Source organism: Tiliqua scincoides, chromosome 4, assembly GCF_035046505.1.
Source record: "Tiliqua scincoides isolate rTilSci1 chromosome 4, rTilSci1.hap2, whole genome shotgun sequence".
NCBI classification, from domain to species: Eukaryota; Metazoa; Chordata; class Lepidosauria; order Squamata; family Scincidae; genus Tiliqua; species Tiliqua scincoides.
The window spans coordinates 87,266,388-87,281,332 of NC_089824.1; positions in this window are offsets into that span (position 1 = coordinate 87,266,388).

Sequence of the window (14,945 nt, forward strand, 5' to 3'; positions counted from 1 at the left end):
CATTCATCAGGACCCCTGAAATATTGTTTGGCTCTACAGCATATGACCAGGGAATATCTTGGGGGAAGTTAGGTATCTTTTTTGTTGGGACCACATGCAAGCAGAACAGAACACTGTACCTTTAAGAGTTGCAATGGTGGGTGTATAGGCAGCTCCCGTATCTGTAGATCCAGTATCCATGTTTTCAATTATCCATAGAGCTGCAGATGTAGCGCCCCTTTGCCCGTTAACATTCCTTAAAGTCTTAAAGTTAACTTCTGCTTCCTGTTTAGCATTAGGTCAAGTTTCATCAATTATTCAGGCTGCTGACAGCCTATCCTTTTTGTGCTGTATGCCTGAATGCTTACAGCACCCTGTATAAAGCAAGAAACATATACTGGTAAGACTTGCAGGAGCTTCTCTGGGTCCCTCCAGCTCATCTGACATGCAGAAGGTAGCCAGAAAGAACGTTTGTAGCGGGTACATTCAGTGGAAACCAACTAAACAATACCTACTGACAAATAAATGTGCTCAGGTTTTGCTGAATATATGGCTCCAGTGGCTAGTGTTTGATTTACCCCTTTATGTTATGGGGATGGATTTAGACCCCTAATCTGTTTTATCTTATGTTTTCACACTAGATGTAATTTTAATCAAAACGTATGGGTACATATGGAGTTTGCATATTTTCTATTAAAACCTATAAAGCACAATCCTGTGTATGTTTATCCAGAAGTAAGTTTCACTAGAAATTTAGCTGGACTTACTTCAAGTAAACATACACAGAAGGGGACTGGAAATGAATACAATTAGCTTCAGTAGAAGTTTCTGTCACTTTCTGTGTTGCGAATTACAGCTACCCTGACACTTTCAGGACAGTTTGACACTGCTAAAAAAATCCCTTCTAACTGGCAAACTCATCCATATGTGCATTAAAATCTCTTGTTAAATGGGCAAGATGCCACAGTGGTGGACAAAATAAAATACGAGGACTTCTCTATACCAAATTTAATTGTTTACGTAGGTCTGAGCCAAAACACATTTCACTTCTTGTGAAAGAAATCCTTCTGCTCCCCATTTTTCACCAGGTTTGCAGGGACTCTGTAAGGGAGCAAACATGCTCACAGTGTGGCCATCCACATCAAGCATTCAAGAAGTGCTACTCTTTCTGATACAAGATCTTTCTGAGTATCTTTCTGATACTCTTTCCTTGCAACCCAATTGGTCATTGCTTCAATGCCAGTGTCATCATGGATAGATGCAAAGTCTATCAGATTTTGCTACATGGTGACATTATTGATCCTAGGAAGAAGCCTGAGCTGGGGAAAAAAAGGGCACAGACGTAGCAGAGAATCAGAGCTGCAAAGAGGGATGTGCCAGAGCCCCAGCACTGAGTCTAGAGTCTAGTCCCAAGTCTCCACCCCTTGACTCGAGTCACTCACAAATTATAATGGTGGCCGACATGACTCATCCAGAGCCTTTTTTCCAAGTTATTTTGACTCAAGTTTGAGTCCTTTCTAAAAGCGTGTTAAGCCATGGAAGCTGCAGAAAAAAAACAAACAAACAAACAAGGAAGCACACATACAAAACAGGGTGGCAAGGACACACAAAAGTGAGCCTTGACTCGAATCTATTTGAATCTTTTCATTTTTAGGGTAAAACCCTTGAGTCCCGAGTCAGTGCCCAAGTTTTTGACATATGTGACTTTAGTTCCTACAAGTTGCAAAAAACATGTTTTTGTGACTCAGGTCCAAGTCATTCGAGGTGCACCCATCCCTGGCTGCAAACAAGGTGAGCAAGGATGGCATTTGTGGAATGTCCACAAAACCAGTGTCCAAAACCTGATCTTTTGCACCAAAGCTATTTATATCTTAACATGTTATGCAGCCCTAACTGCATTTTTAAGATCCTTCTATTCCTCTGGAAGGGCTCAGCAGGTACCAAAAATCTTTCTCAGTGAATTCATGGGCTTTAAAGAGTTTAAGGGCGCAATCCTAACCAGCTTTCCAGCACTGGCATAGCTGTGCCAGTGGGGCAAGTGCTGCATCCTGAGTTGGGTGGCAATCATGGAGGCCTCCTCAAGGCATAGGAATGTTTGTTCTCTTACCTTGGAGCTGTATTGCCCTTAGCTCTGTGCTGGAAAGTTGGTTAGGATTGCGATCTAAGGTCGTATTGCTATAGATGCTTTCCTGGGAGTAAATATCATTGAACAATTGTCTCACTGAACCTGTTCAGTTAATATTCAAAATAAGAAAATTATTTTATCAATTCTAAGAAAACCAAGTCCAAGTGATAAGTGTTTGGATGGAATCTCCATAGGTCTGATTGATGACATTTTATTCTGTTCACTAGTCAAAAGGTGCAGAGTTAATCTTAACTGCTTTATAGTGGTCCTCTTTCCAAAATAACAACGTGCTTTTCTATTAGGCCAATGACTTTCATTTCTTTAATGCCTACCACCAATAATTGGCCCACAGACCAACAATTTAACTGGAACAGTCAACAGACAACAATTTAACTTGAAGTTCTCTTGTACAAGTCCCATTAAAATGACGCACTAGTTACCTTTGGTGCTGCCCACAAGACTTGTCTCAGTCTACTTTGTCCATCTGTATGTCATGGTCCAATATGCCAGACAGGCAGGTTTGTGATCTTTAGTCACTCAGGCTGAAATCCTAAGCACACTTTCCTGAGAGTAAGCTTCATTGAACAAAATAGGACTTACTTCTGAGTAGACCTGGTTAGGATTGTGCCCTCAGTCATTCATCCCTAATAAATCTTGGCTATCGTTTCATGTTTGTAATACTGTGTACTAACTTCGTTCCCGCTAATGATGTACGCAGAAGCCTGAGTGATAGATCCATGCAGCAAACGTGCTGGCATATTTAGATCAACCTATTAGTTTCAATGAATAGGCTGAGATGCCATCTTGTAAATTTTATGTTTTCGCTTTGTAGATGTGCCAAATGTTGAATCACATAATGTGCAATGGTTATTGTTAATTATTATTATTCAGATGACAAGATTGCCAGTCATGATATTTTATTATGAATATTTCAAGCAGATGTGCAGAGGTGTCACAAGGTATGTAAGAACCAACATTCATTCAAGGGAAAAAGACCTGTGGTTTTGTTATAAATCTATCCCACAGATTTGAGAGTGCATATCAGTAAAGGTGATTCAAGTCATTTTGCTAGCTTGTGTCTATAAAGAATAAACTCAGGGTATTGAGGGCCTGATCCTGACCTGTGTGCATGCACCAGCTCAGCGCCCAGCGCACAGCGTTAGAAGTGTGCCATAAAGCACACCTGTGGAACATTCTGTCCAGCCAACATGGATACTGGCTCAGTGCAAGCCCGCACTTAGCCTAATCTAGGCAGAGAACGGGCAACTGCTGCCTGGAGTTCCGGGTGAGCACCAGGCACCAGAGAGGTGAGTGGGGGCAGTGTGGAGTTGAGGGAGGCATTCTGGGGCAGGAAGAGGATAGGGAAAGGTGTAGCAATGGAAGGAGCAGGGCAGGAGGACAGCAGGACCAGCGGAGCTCATCTCTGGATCTGGATCCCTGTGTCAGGGATTTCGGCCTAACACAGGACTTCATTATTCTGCGCCAGCTAAATCGATCTAGTGCAGAGTTGAGTAGCCCCATAGAAGGGCATTTTACCTTATGCAGGGGGACAAATGTTCCCTTCCTCCAAGGAGCCATTAACAGCTTCCCAGTGCTCTCAGGATGCCGTGGCAGCCATTTTGGCTTTGTGGCAACCCAGCATGCTGGGCAGTTCAGGACTGGGCTGTGAGTTCCATTCAGAGTGGGAGCAAATCAAGAGCAGTCCAAAATAAAATAGTGATTTCTCCAGACTCTGAGCATTCTCACTGGCCTCCAGGAGCAAGAAATGTTGAAGGTGTCGGTAAGAAAAATGATGAAAGAATATGTGGGGGAAGGAAGAGGGAATTGAACTGCTTGGGGCTTTGTTCAGGCATTGTTCAGGACATATGGATGTTGTCCCTAGGTATAGCATCCATAGAAGTGCATCTTGAAGCCCCACCTCTGCACTGTTGCATGCTGAAGTCCTACTTCCCTCCTTGCTTGACAGTGTTTGTCATCCTTTGCTATACAACGCTGGCACAAACGTCACGTCATTGGCTTGGTGCATGCTGATTTCTGTGGCGGAAAACCAGTGTGTATAACAACTACTGTGCTTATGCCAAGCTGTCTTACGCTGTACTGACTTGAACCATGGTTCATGTAGCCCAGAACTATCTGTGCTGACTGGCAGGGGCTCTACAGAGTTTCAGACAGGACCTTGAGCTTTTCACAGCTTATCTGTTTCCTGGAAGCTGGTATTTGGGCTGGAAGCTGTATTTGAGATGAGGTAGCATTTTGTTCCTCCAAGGATCGCAAGGACCCACTTTCACACTGCTGCTCAGGCACTTTCTTCCAAAGTGAGGCCCAGGAGAAGTGTGCATTTACAATGTCTCCTGCAGTATGAACAGCAAGAAGGGCTTTGGCGGAGTCCTCAGCTACTTACTCCGTGCCTCCTCAGCTACTTCAACGTACATGCCCTTGAGCTGTGAGGGGCCTAAAACGAGGAGTCTGTCATAGTTTCTGCTGCTGTTCACATTGGGGAGGTGAGGGTTAAACAACCCTTTTGTTGTGTCTCAGCTCTTGTGAGCATGGGTCGATGAGGGGAGGCAGCATTGCTGGCCCTCCACCTCTTGCATGGTTGAAGTCATGACGTGTATTGAAACGCAGTTGCTAGCCAAGAGTCTAGTGAGATCATCTCAGTGAAAATTCAGTGAAAATCCAACTGCTCCTAGAAAAGCACTCGGTTCCATTTTGACCTTCATTTTATGATTTCACTTGTCACAGGCTCCCTTGGGAAAACTAACGTATATGCCAGCCTTCCATCACCAGACTTCTGACTACTTTCTGGATCGTATTGACACAGGATTTTATTCTTGTAATTAAATTTCTAACAGGCTGCAATCTTCAGTGCGGGCTGGTTTTAACATGTTTTAATGTAGGTCAAAATCCTTTTGATATTTCAGTTTTTTCTCCCCTGTTTTGTTCTAAGCATCACGCTGCCATTCGGGGCATTTCAAAGGGACTTCCTCCCACTTCAAAGGCTGCCTTTAGGAAATTGCCTGAAGGATTAAGTTTCTGAAAAGATTTCTCAATTCCCCTGTCTATCGGTGAGTAAACACATTTGCAGGACTTGGTGCAATGGTATTATTTTAATCAACTTTCTCCTGATAAGGTCAAGCCAAAAGGGTCAGTGCTTCCATGTTGGGGATGAGGGTTTGCAGACACCAATTATTTTTCTCACCTTCTGTCTGCCCAGCATTATAGTCTAGACAGAGATTATTAGATAAACAATACAGGGAAACTCCTGAAGATAAGCAGGTATGCAACCTTTGGCAAAATCAGGGGACAACCTAATGATGTGGGGAACCTGTGAGGAGCCCTGCTAGGTCAGATCAACATTCCATCTAGTCCAGCATCCTGTTTCCCACAGTGGCCAAACACATGTCTCTGAAAAACCTCCAAGCAAGGCATGAAGGCAACAGCCCTTTCCCACCATTGCTCCCCAGCAGCTGTTGTTTTAAGACATACTGCCTCTTCATCCTGGTGGTAGTATGTCGCTATCATGCCTAGTCACCATGGATGGACTTGTCCTGCATGAATTTGTCCAACTTCCTCTTAATGCCATCTAAGCTAGTAGCCATCACCACTTTTTTGGGCAATTCCAGTCTAATTCCAGTCTAATTATGTGCTAGGTGAAGGTGAAGGTGCTAGGTGAAGGTTTTGTGCATTGTGCATTGTGTGGATATTTTGTGTGGTTTTGTGCATTGTGCATTGTGTGGATATTTTGTGCATTGTGTGGATATTTCCCTAGCCATCCCTGAACTCTTTTAGCTTCCTCCAAAAATTTTCAGATTTTTTCAAATGTGCAGTAAAGTACATTTGCGCCTCCTTGGGAGGAAGCCAGGCTGGCGCTCTGAGAAGCGCCGGCCTGCAGAGGCTGACGGAAGCCTCTGCACCAGCTTCCCCCTAGCACCTTGTGTCTGCTCAGATGAGCCCATGCAAGGACGAAAGGTAGGTGTGGGGGGCAGGGAGGAGGAGGGAAGGAGGCATTCCTGGGCAGGGGGAGGGAGGGTGATGGGCAGCCCCAGGGGCGGGTGGGTGGATGGAGAGCAGGAGGCAGGGCTGGGATCCAGCAGTTATGCCAAATCCCAATCCCTGTGCCCGGGGAGAACGGAGCAGCTTGAAGCCGCTCCGCTCTCCTTGGACTTGTGCCACCTCAGGAGGTGACGCAAGTCTGAGGAGACCCATAGGCACCAGCAGCCCTTACCCAGGGGTAAGGGGAAGAGTTTTCCCTTGCCTCTGGCTAAGCCACTTCTGGCCACAATCCTGCGCTGGATACAGTGCAAACCTCTTGGCTTGCCTGTTCCAGCGCAAGTTAGGATTGCACCCTAAATCAGATAACAATCAAAATATCAATAGTTAGAGAAGTGCCTGCTACAAAATTTTGTTGTGGAACCCCTCATGTATTGATAGATAGATAGATAGATAGATAGATAGATAGATAGATAGATAGATAGATAGATAGATAGATAGATAGATAGATAGATAGATAGATAGGTTTGTTACTCTTGAATTTCATAATAACAAGGAAAAATATCGTAAAAGAAGTTTATAATTTGGAAATGGGTCATAAGACTTTAAAAACACAAAATGCTTAAGAAATTATAGTTAGCTAGAAAGAGTCTGAACTAATGGAGCTGAAAATTGAACAATCACTGTTATTCCTTGAATATAATTTATTTTTTTTAAAGAACAGTTACTGAAGAACTTGTTGGCAGCTATAGTAGCCAAGAAACGGAAGGAGAGAATTATACTCTCATTAAGGAAAAAAAAGAGAAGATAATGTTTGTGTCAAAACATAGGAAGAAATTTTAGCTGAATTTGTCTCATTTTATAAAGAATTACATACCATACAATAAGAAAAAAAATTGAGTGTTCTGGATGGTCCCCAGCCTATATCTCATTTTTGTTTCATTCTACACAGTGAGTGAAATGGCCCAATCCTGACTAAAAGATGGATGAGCAGAACGTGTTCTGCCCATGTGCAATGTTGCAAAAATGCCATAAAATGCTTCACAACAGCGTTAGTAGCCAGTGTGCCAGAGGAAAGGCCAGTGACCATTGGGGTGCCCGCTTGACCAGTAAGTACAGTGTAGAACCAGGGAAAGAGAGCAGGGGAGGGCTGGAAGGAGTGGAATGGGGAGAGGATAGGGCAGGTGGGCAGACTGGTCCCAGGAGGGGTGGGATTAGCAGCACAGGTGCACACTGTATCCTAATCCTCTTCCCAGGCCTGATCCACCTGCATAGATGGACTTGGACTTGTGCCAGCAATATCATTGACTCAGGTTTGAGTTGCTCCATTGCGACTGCTGGGGCTTACCCCAGGGCAAGGGGACAAATAACCCCTTACCCCAAGGAGACCTCCAGTGACCAAAAATCCAGTGGTGCCAGCTTGTGCCATAAACATATCCCCTTCCTGGGCCTGATCTGTTTGCATGGAGCAACATGGGTTTGCACCTGTGTTACTGCTACGAGGCCCATGCTGGTGCTGTTGTATTGCCTCCCAGGGATTTAGGTAGGATTGGCTGTGAGATATGTATATTACAAAGAAGAGCTGGATGGGGTGTTCACCCTCCCTATTTTTAGCTTTAGCAAAAGGTCTAAACTTTTGAATTCAAGGATAAGACCAATGAGATTTAGGGGGCCACCCATTACAGAACTTAGATTCCAGCCCTATGTGGCTCATCCTCTATAGTAACCCCTGCTAATTGGGTAAGAGGCACTTTTTCAAGTGGGTGCTCCTCTTTTTAGCAGGGGGAGAGTAACTGGCCCACCTCACTCCAGCACTGTCTGTTCTAGTGGCTGTCTGCTGGTATTCATTTGCATCTTTTTAGATTGTGAGCCCTTTTGGGACAGGGAGCCACTTAGTTATTTGATTTTTCTTTGTAAACCGCTTTGTGAACTTTTAGTTGAAAAGCGGTATATAAATACTGTTGAAATAAATACTGTTGATTGATAGTAGAAAACAAAATCTTTAAACATAGTGATTTATTAAGCATTAAACTGGTGTTACTGTCAAATACTCCTCATTGCTCTTTTTGAAATGGTCACTTTATTGGGCTCATGTCTGACTCATCATCATCTTCATTGAATGTTTATATACCTCTTTTCTATGAGGTAGAGAATAGTTCATACAGAAAAAGAAATAGGAAAAAATTATGATTAGCAGTGCCCTTTTTCCAAGGATAAGAATGTTAAAGCTACAGTTGCCACAGAATTACAATAAAATGTGTAGGCAAATCAAAATTGGTTCACCTCTTCAACTTGAGAAATTCATCTAAGGAATTCAAAAGAAAGATGAAATGACATTTATAGGACTGATAAAATGCTTCAGGGAAGTTTCACACACTCATAAAAACCACGAATTAAAAAGAATCTTTATTTTATGCGGTCCATTTCTTTGCAATAGTTTCTGCGAGTATGATGGAATCTGGTGTTTGCAGAATCAGAAACGGTAGCATAGCCATAGGGGAGGCAGTGTGATAAGTAATGCAGGTGCCGCAATGTGCCGTGTAAGTGTCCTCTCCCACTTGTCACCAGAGCCACTCTGGACAGAGATGGCTATGTGCATGAGCTCACCAAGCCAAAACTCCTGAGCATTGCCATCTCTGCCTGCAATAGCTCTGGTGTCAAGTGGGAGGGACCTCTTACACCTGCAGCACCGTACTGTGCTGCTGCCCCCTCTGGCTACTCTACTGATCAGAAATACCAAAACTGAAAGCTCCTGATGAATTTCCTCCTCACATGCACGATGCAGCTATTAAACACATAGAAGCCTTCTAAAAATGTGATGGCAACAGTATCTGGATCCCTGCCAGACTTTTTCTCACACTCTTTCCATACCACTAACAACCTAATCCTATCAGAATCTCCAACCACAGTTGCAGCCACACTACTGGGGCATGCACTGCATCCTGTGGGGGTGGGGCAGTCCTGAAGTTTCAGGTAAGAGGGCATCTATTCCCTTGCCCAGGAATAATCCTTCACTGCCCTGATGGGTCTACTCAGATCTGTGCCAGCGACTTTGATGGTACGAGTTTGAGCGGACCTGGGTAGGTGGAGGCCAGGAAGGAGGACAGGATATTGGTGGCATTGCTGCCAATACCTACCCCCTTCCTGCCCCCTAACACATGCCCATATCTGCTCTGGTTCCCCTCCCCTCTCAACTTACTGCTCATCACCCTCCCCCCATGCCAACTTCCTCGTGCCAGGGCATTCACAGAGGCTGTTGTCATCTGGCTGCCACCGCTCACTGTTTATAGCAACAGCCAGGCTGTGCTCCATGACATGTCACATTTTGTGACTTCCATAAAATGAAATGTGCTGCTGGAACATGCTCTAGAAGCTCAGATGCAACAGAATAAAAGTTACCCAAGTGAGTAATTTGAAAATTGAAATTACTAGGTTTTTATTGACGTGTTTTGGTTCTTCCCTCCACAAAGAGTCAACAGGAACTAGCAGTAGCAACATTCTGTTTCCACCTGCCCTTGTCAATAATTGCCAGATATCAAAACTGCCCTATACATTTGCCATTGCAACTGTCTTGGAATTGATTGGCATTTATGTGAACTAGCATTTTGCAATTCCCTAATTTTGCTGGCTGCCCAAAACAAATCATTTCTCTTCTAAGAGCATGCATGCTTTCAAGCAGCCAGCAAATACTTGAATTCCTGTCACATATAAAGAAAATTAGTCTTGTTTGGAATTGGCAATAGCAGAACAGTTCTTAAATGGCCGTGTAGGTTCCATTAGCAATATGTGCGTATATGAGCCAGATCCCATCATCCTCTCACCTCAATACCAAGAAACAGAAGCCATGGCTGGGCTCTGTATAGAGGGATTAGGACAGGTTTCATAGGACAAAATAGACAGGCTGCAATCTGGGACACCACTGATGGAAGGAAGCAAAGCCTATCAAGTTAGGGAGCTATCAAAGGCAAAACCACCTTAGCATGGTTTATTCACCCCATAAACTCTTTATTCTCTTTATTCACCCCATAAATGAATGGCTCCCTCTACTAACAAATGTTTTGCTAGGAATTAAATAACAAAGCTCTTTGGTCTGACACACCAAGACTGAGATGAGATTCCTGGATCGTTCATGCACCTCTCCCTTCCAAATCTATAACAAAGCGAAAGAAAGAAAGAAAGAAAGAAAGAAAGAAAGAAAGAAAGAAAGAAAGAAAGAAAGAAAGAAAGAAAGAAAGAAAGAAAGAAAGAAAAGCTGCAATTGATATAGCTAATTTGGATTACTTTGATATATAGCTAAGGTCAGAGCAATTGTTTTCAAATTGTGGGGAGTTTTCTGTATTCATAGCACTGTAGTGTTACTAACTGTTAGATCTGCTGTGTGCCAATATATGTCCGCTCCCTTGAACCTTAAATAAGGGCAATGATTCAATCATGTTGAAAAACAGACAGTTTAAATTTGCTTTAATTAAAGCTGAGCGCAATCCCAGTGAAGTCAGTTAAATGCTGGATTAAAGAGCAGACTTGGTTGTTTTCATTTTTCATCTTATAGAAGTCTCATGCATTTCTCCTAAAAAAAATTATAATAAAAAAAAAATACTTAATACTCTTTGTTGTTGCTTTTCTTCAAAGCTGAGATGGAAAAGATGTGTACTTTCAGCTCATCAAATCTGGATGGAATTCCTTGCTTGAATACTGTATTTTCTATATTCATCTTGCTGTAGTTTCAATAGCTGTTAAGTCCGCTGTGTATCAATATGTGCCCACCCCATTAAAAACCTTAATGTTTTCAGTAAGCATTGTTGTGTAGGTTGTTTCTTAATCCACATTTTTCCTTTAATTTCTCATTTCTTTTAAATTCCATATGCAGGCAAAGAATTAAAAGGAGACTGTTAAAAACGAATCCGGAAAGATATTCAGAAGCCAGACTGTCTGAATTCTTCTTTATTCCAGTTAACATGGTAACATGGAAACGTTTCAGCTTCCCAGTAGTGCGGTAACTTGAAATAGCAAGGTGTAGACCACTCAAGTAAAGGTCAACCCTGCTAAGTTGAGCAACAGGCCTCTGGTACCTTACCACCCATGCGAATAAAGGAACAGCATGTCTTGAAGTCAGTTAAAGGTTAAATGGAACTGGACAGAGATATAAATAAACTGAAAAACAAGAAAGCAGAAAGGACATTCATTCTGAAAATAAGCTTGTAGTAAGTCAATAAAGCATGGCCTCCAGTGAAGACCATGGGAGTAAAGTTGGAAGGTGAGCGATTAAATTAGATCAGGCCATCAGATAATGGAAATATATATAGAAATTTAGCCTAAAGATGTATCATATCTGATTGGTATGCCTGAGCTAGTTTGAGCTTTCCTTCCCAGCTGGCTTTGCACCACAATTTTTTCTTTTTGCTTTTGCTCTTCTTTCTCAGCCATCCCTTTGGACTATTGCCTCTACCTGCTGCTGCCTCATCTTCCCTGAATCTCAGGCCTCTTTCATCCACCCTTCCTCGGTCCTACTCAGTTATAGCCCAAACCTATCGACTTGCCAGGATGAACAACAACAACAACAGTATTTATATACCGCTTTTCAACAAAACGTTCACAAAGCGGTTTACAGAGAAAATCAAATATTTAATGACTCCCTGTCCCAAAAGGGCTCACAATCTAAAAAGATGCAAAGGAATACCAGTAGACAGCCACTAGAACAGACAGTGCTGGGGTGAGGTGGGCCAGTTACTCTCCCCTTGCTAAATAAAAGAGGACCACCCACTTGAAAAAGTGCCCAGTGAACTCAGTGGTATTCCCTCATTACTGTATCATTATAATGTGCTCAAGGTAGCACACATGAATTCCATTCCTAATCTGAGCACTGCAACAAATCGAAAAGAAACCACTCATGCACAGAGGTCAGGTTCTTGATTTAGGTCCAGTTCAGATGTAATACTATAAACTCTAACTGGCATATTAGAAGCCAGACTCAGAAGCACATGTTCCATCTCCCTCTAAAATTAACAATGGTTCCTCTGTAAACCAGAATCTGAAGCTCCAGTTAGACATTAGTTTGCAAGAACATGGATATGATAGAACTGTGTTTAGCATTAGATATAGTTAGCACCACTGCAATGCCATCAAGTTTAGCTCTGGCAGGGAAGAAAGGGGCTATCCTAGTGTCACCGGTGGTTGTGGTCAGGCATATTCTGAGGCACACCTAACAGCAGGAAGCCCACTAGCAACCCACAGATCAGAGTACCCTACCAGATGCAATCCAATGTGCATGTTCCAATACACTACAAGGTCATTACTTTGCTCTGAGGCAAAAGGAGTGAGGAGGTCTGATTGCAGAATTGCAAACAAATAGCAGTCAAAATGGTCAGAAGCCACAGATGTAGTCAAGACAGATTAGGATCAAAGACCAGATCAGGTAGATAAAGAGCGGAGGGACAGAGGCAGAAGCTGCGGTCCAAGGCAAGCAGAGAGTTGAGTATCTCTTTATTGAGATGAAGGGAAACTGTTGTTCAGTCAAGTGATGTTACTTAGAATGGCAGGGGGCAAGCCTGGAATAATTGTTATATATGGCTAATTATTAGCCAGGTTGGGCACTGGCCTATCCCCATGACAGGGCCCACCTTTCCAGGCTGACTTCTAAACTGTCAGTATCAATGACTATGGCATGCCCAATGTGCCATCAGAGCTGGAGGGCACCAAGGGTGAACTGCAGCAGGGAGCAGGCTGATACTGTGTCTGTCCAAAAGCTATTGTGGTGATGTAAAGAGTAAGGTGCCTGAGCTTTCCTTCTGCAATACCTAGTTTGAGACTACTGCCATGCACAGTCAGAAAACCTACTTAGTCTCTGTCTTTCTCCTTTTGGGGAGCAGTAATGAATATCAGCAGATCCTCTCAGAGCCACCTCTCTGTAGCCCCACTGAACTGCTGCCAGGGGAGCCAAAACACTCTTTCTCTCTCTCTCTCTCTCTCTCTCTCTCTCTCGGTCCACTAAGCTGCTAATAAGTCACCAGATTCAGGTGTCCAGGTCAGGCCGTCTTGTAAAGAAAACAGCATCTCAGAATGTTCACATGAGCAGCTGAGTCCAGGATACAGATGTGACTCCAACATGATCACACATTCACAATGCCTGGAATTAAGGACTGTGAACATTTATTCTTCATTGTTTCTAGTTGTGTCCTTTTTTTTTTTCCAAAAAGAAGAAAGCAAGTTTTTGGGAGTGGACTTGTGAGACCATAAGAACACAATAAAACATCTTGCCTCCAGTCTAAGTCTGGAGCAACTTTATGCTATTGGAATAACACTTGGGCTCAGAAGTTGAGCTCAAAGGGGCCTTTGAATCAAGCTTGCATGTCTACTGCACAGGGTCTGTAGTTTAAGGATAGAGCACGTGCTTTGCTGGCAGAAAGGCCTAAGTTCAATTCCTGCCCTATCCCAGTGGGAAGGTCTGAGAAATGTGGGATCCCTGTGCACAAACAGACTATATAGTACAAAACAAATGTATTACAAAATTAATTTGGGTACCTCAATCTCAGCCTATCCAGGACTATATTTCCACTACTGCTTTAATCCACATTCACTGCACTTCTGTTACCCCAATGCATTTAGGAAGGGGGGGCTCAATTAGGCATTTTACCCCAGGCTCAATACCAGATCTCAGTGGCTCTGCCTGTGGGGCCGAGAAGAAACTTTTTTCTGAAACATATAAGCTGCCACTTAGCAGAATGGACATACTCACTCAGATGGACCAAGTCAGACTTGGTACATAAGGCTATTTCCTATGTAAAAATCTGGTGTTTGTTCTATCGTAGGGAATTTACTCCAAAGAGCAGGTGGAAAGAATGTGCATCTAAGGCTGACTCCTGATTTTCTGGCTGCTGTTTTGCCCACAGCAGACCTCACATTCTTTTTTTCCTGATCTTTTCTGTTGCTCAATTCAATAAGTGATGAATTAGAAGTTTGGCTGTGACTGGACAGGGAATAAAAGTGTTTTGAAGGCCCTAAAGTGCCTTTTCACATTTCATTTTCAGATGTGTGGTGCCGACAGAAATCTTGGAAAGGCAAATTAACCACAGAAGCATAAAAGGTGAACAGACAGAGGGTCACTTTTTACATGACAGTTTAAAATGTAACATTCCTACAGTCAGCCTGCCTGGTTATTTACTGCGTGCTCATGGCTAGGAAGTTGTTTAAAATGATCAATTTCAGGTGCTCAGAAACATGGGAAGTGTAATGTAAAACTCTTCCTTCTACACAGAGAGAGAGAGAGAGACAGAGAGACAGAGAATAATGACAGTGCCAGAAATGTTTGTCTTCGGTTTTAGAACATAAATGTACGGGTGGTGTTGGGTCAGTTTTTATTTCTTTCTTTTATATATGTTTGCTTTATGAGCCATTCTGAAAGATGTTCCAAAGGGCAAACGCAGAGGTCATGTTCTCCTGTAACTATTATTAAACGCAATGCCTTAGAGGAAAGTGTTGGTGAATTGTCTTACGCAGGGCCAGTTCAATTAAGTCAACAGTACAAGATAGTTGCCCAGGGCAGCAGGTGCTAGGCCCATTGGGAAAGCCCAGATGAAGGACATGCAATGGATTATATCCATCTCAAGACCTCAACAGTGGTGGGGAAGTAGAAGAGAAGATGTATCCCACCCTTTCATGATTTACCCAACTGTATCTCCTTCCCTTCACTCCATTCACTGGGGAGATAGGGGTGGGGGACACAACTGAGAAAACTGTTCAGAAGGGAAGAAAAGTGCCTCAAGGATGCTGTCAGGGGTTGCCCAGATGAGGCACTGGCTGAAATTCCAGGCCTGTTACAGAGCCCACCTGGCAGAGCTGACTCATCAACCCTCAA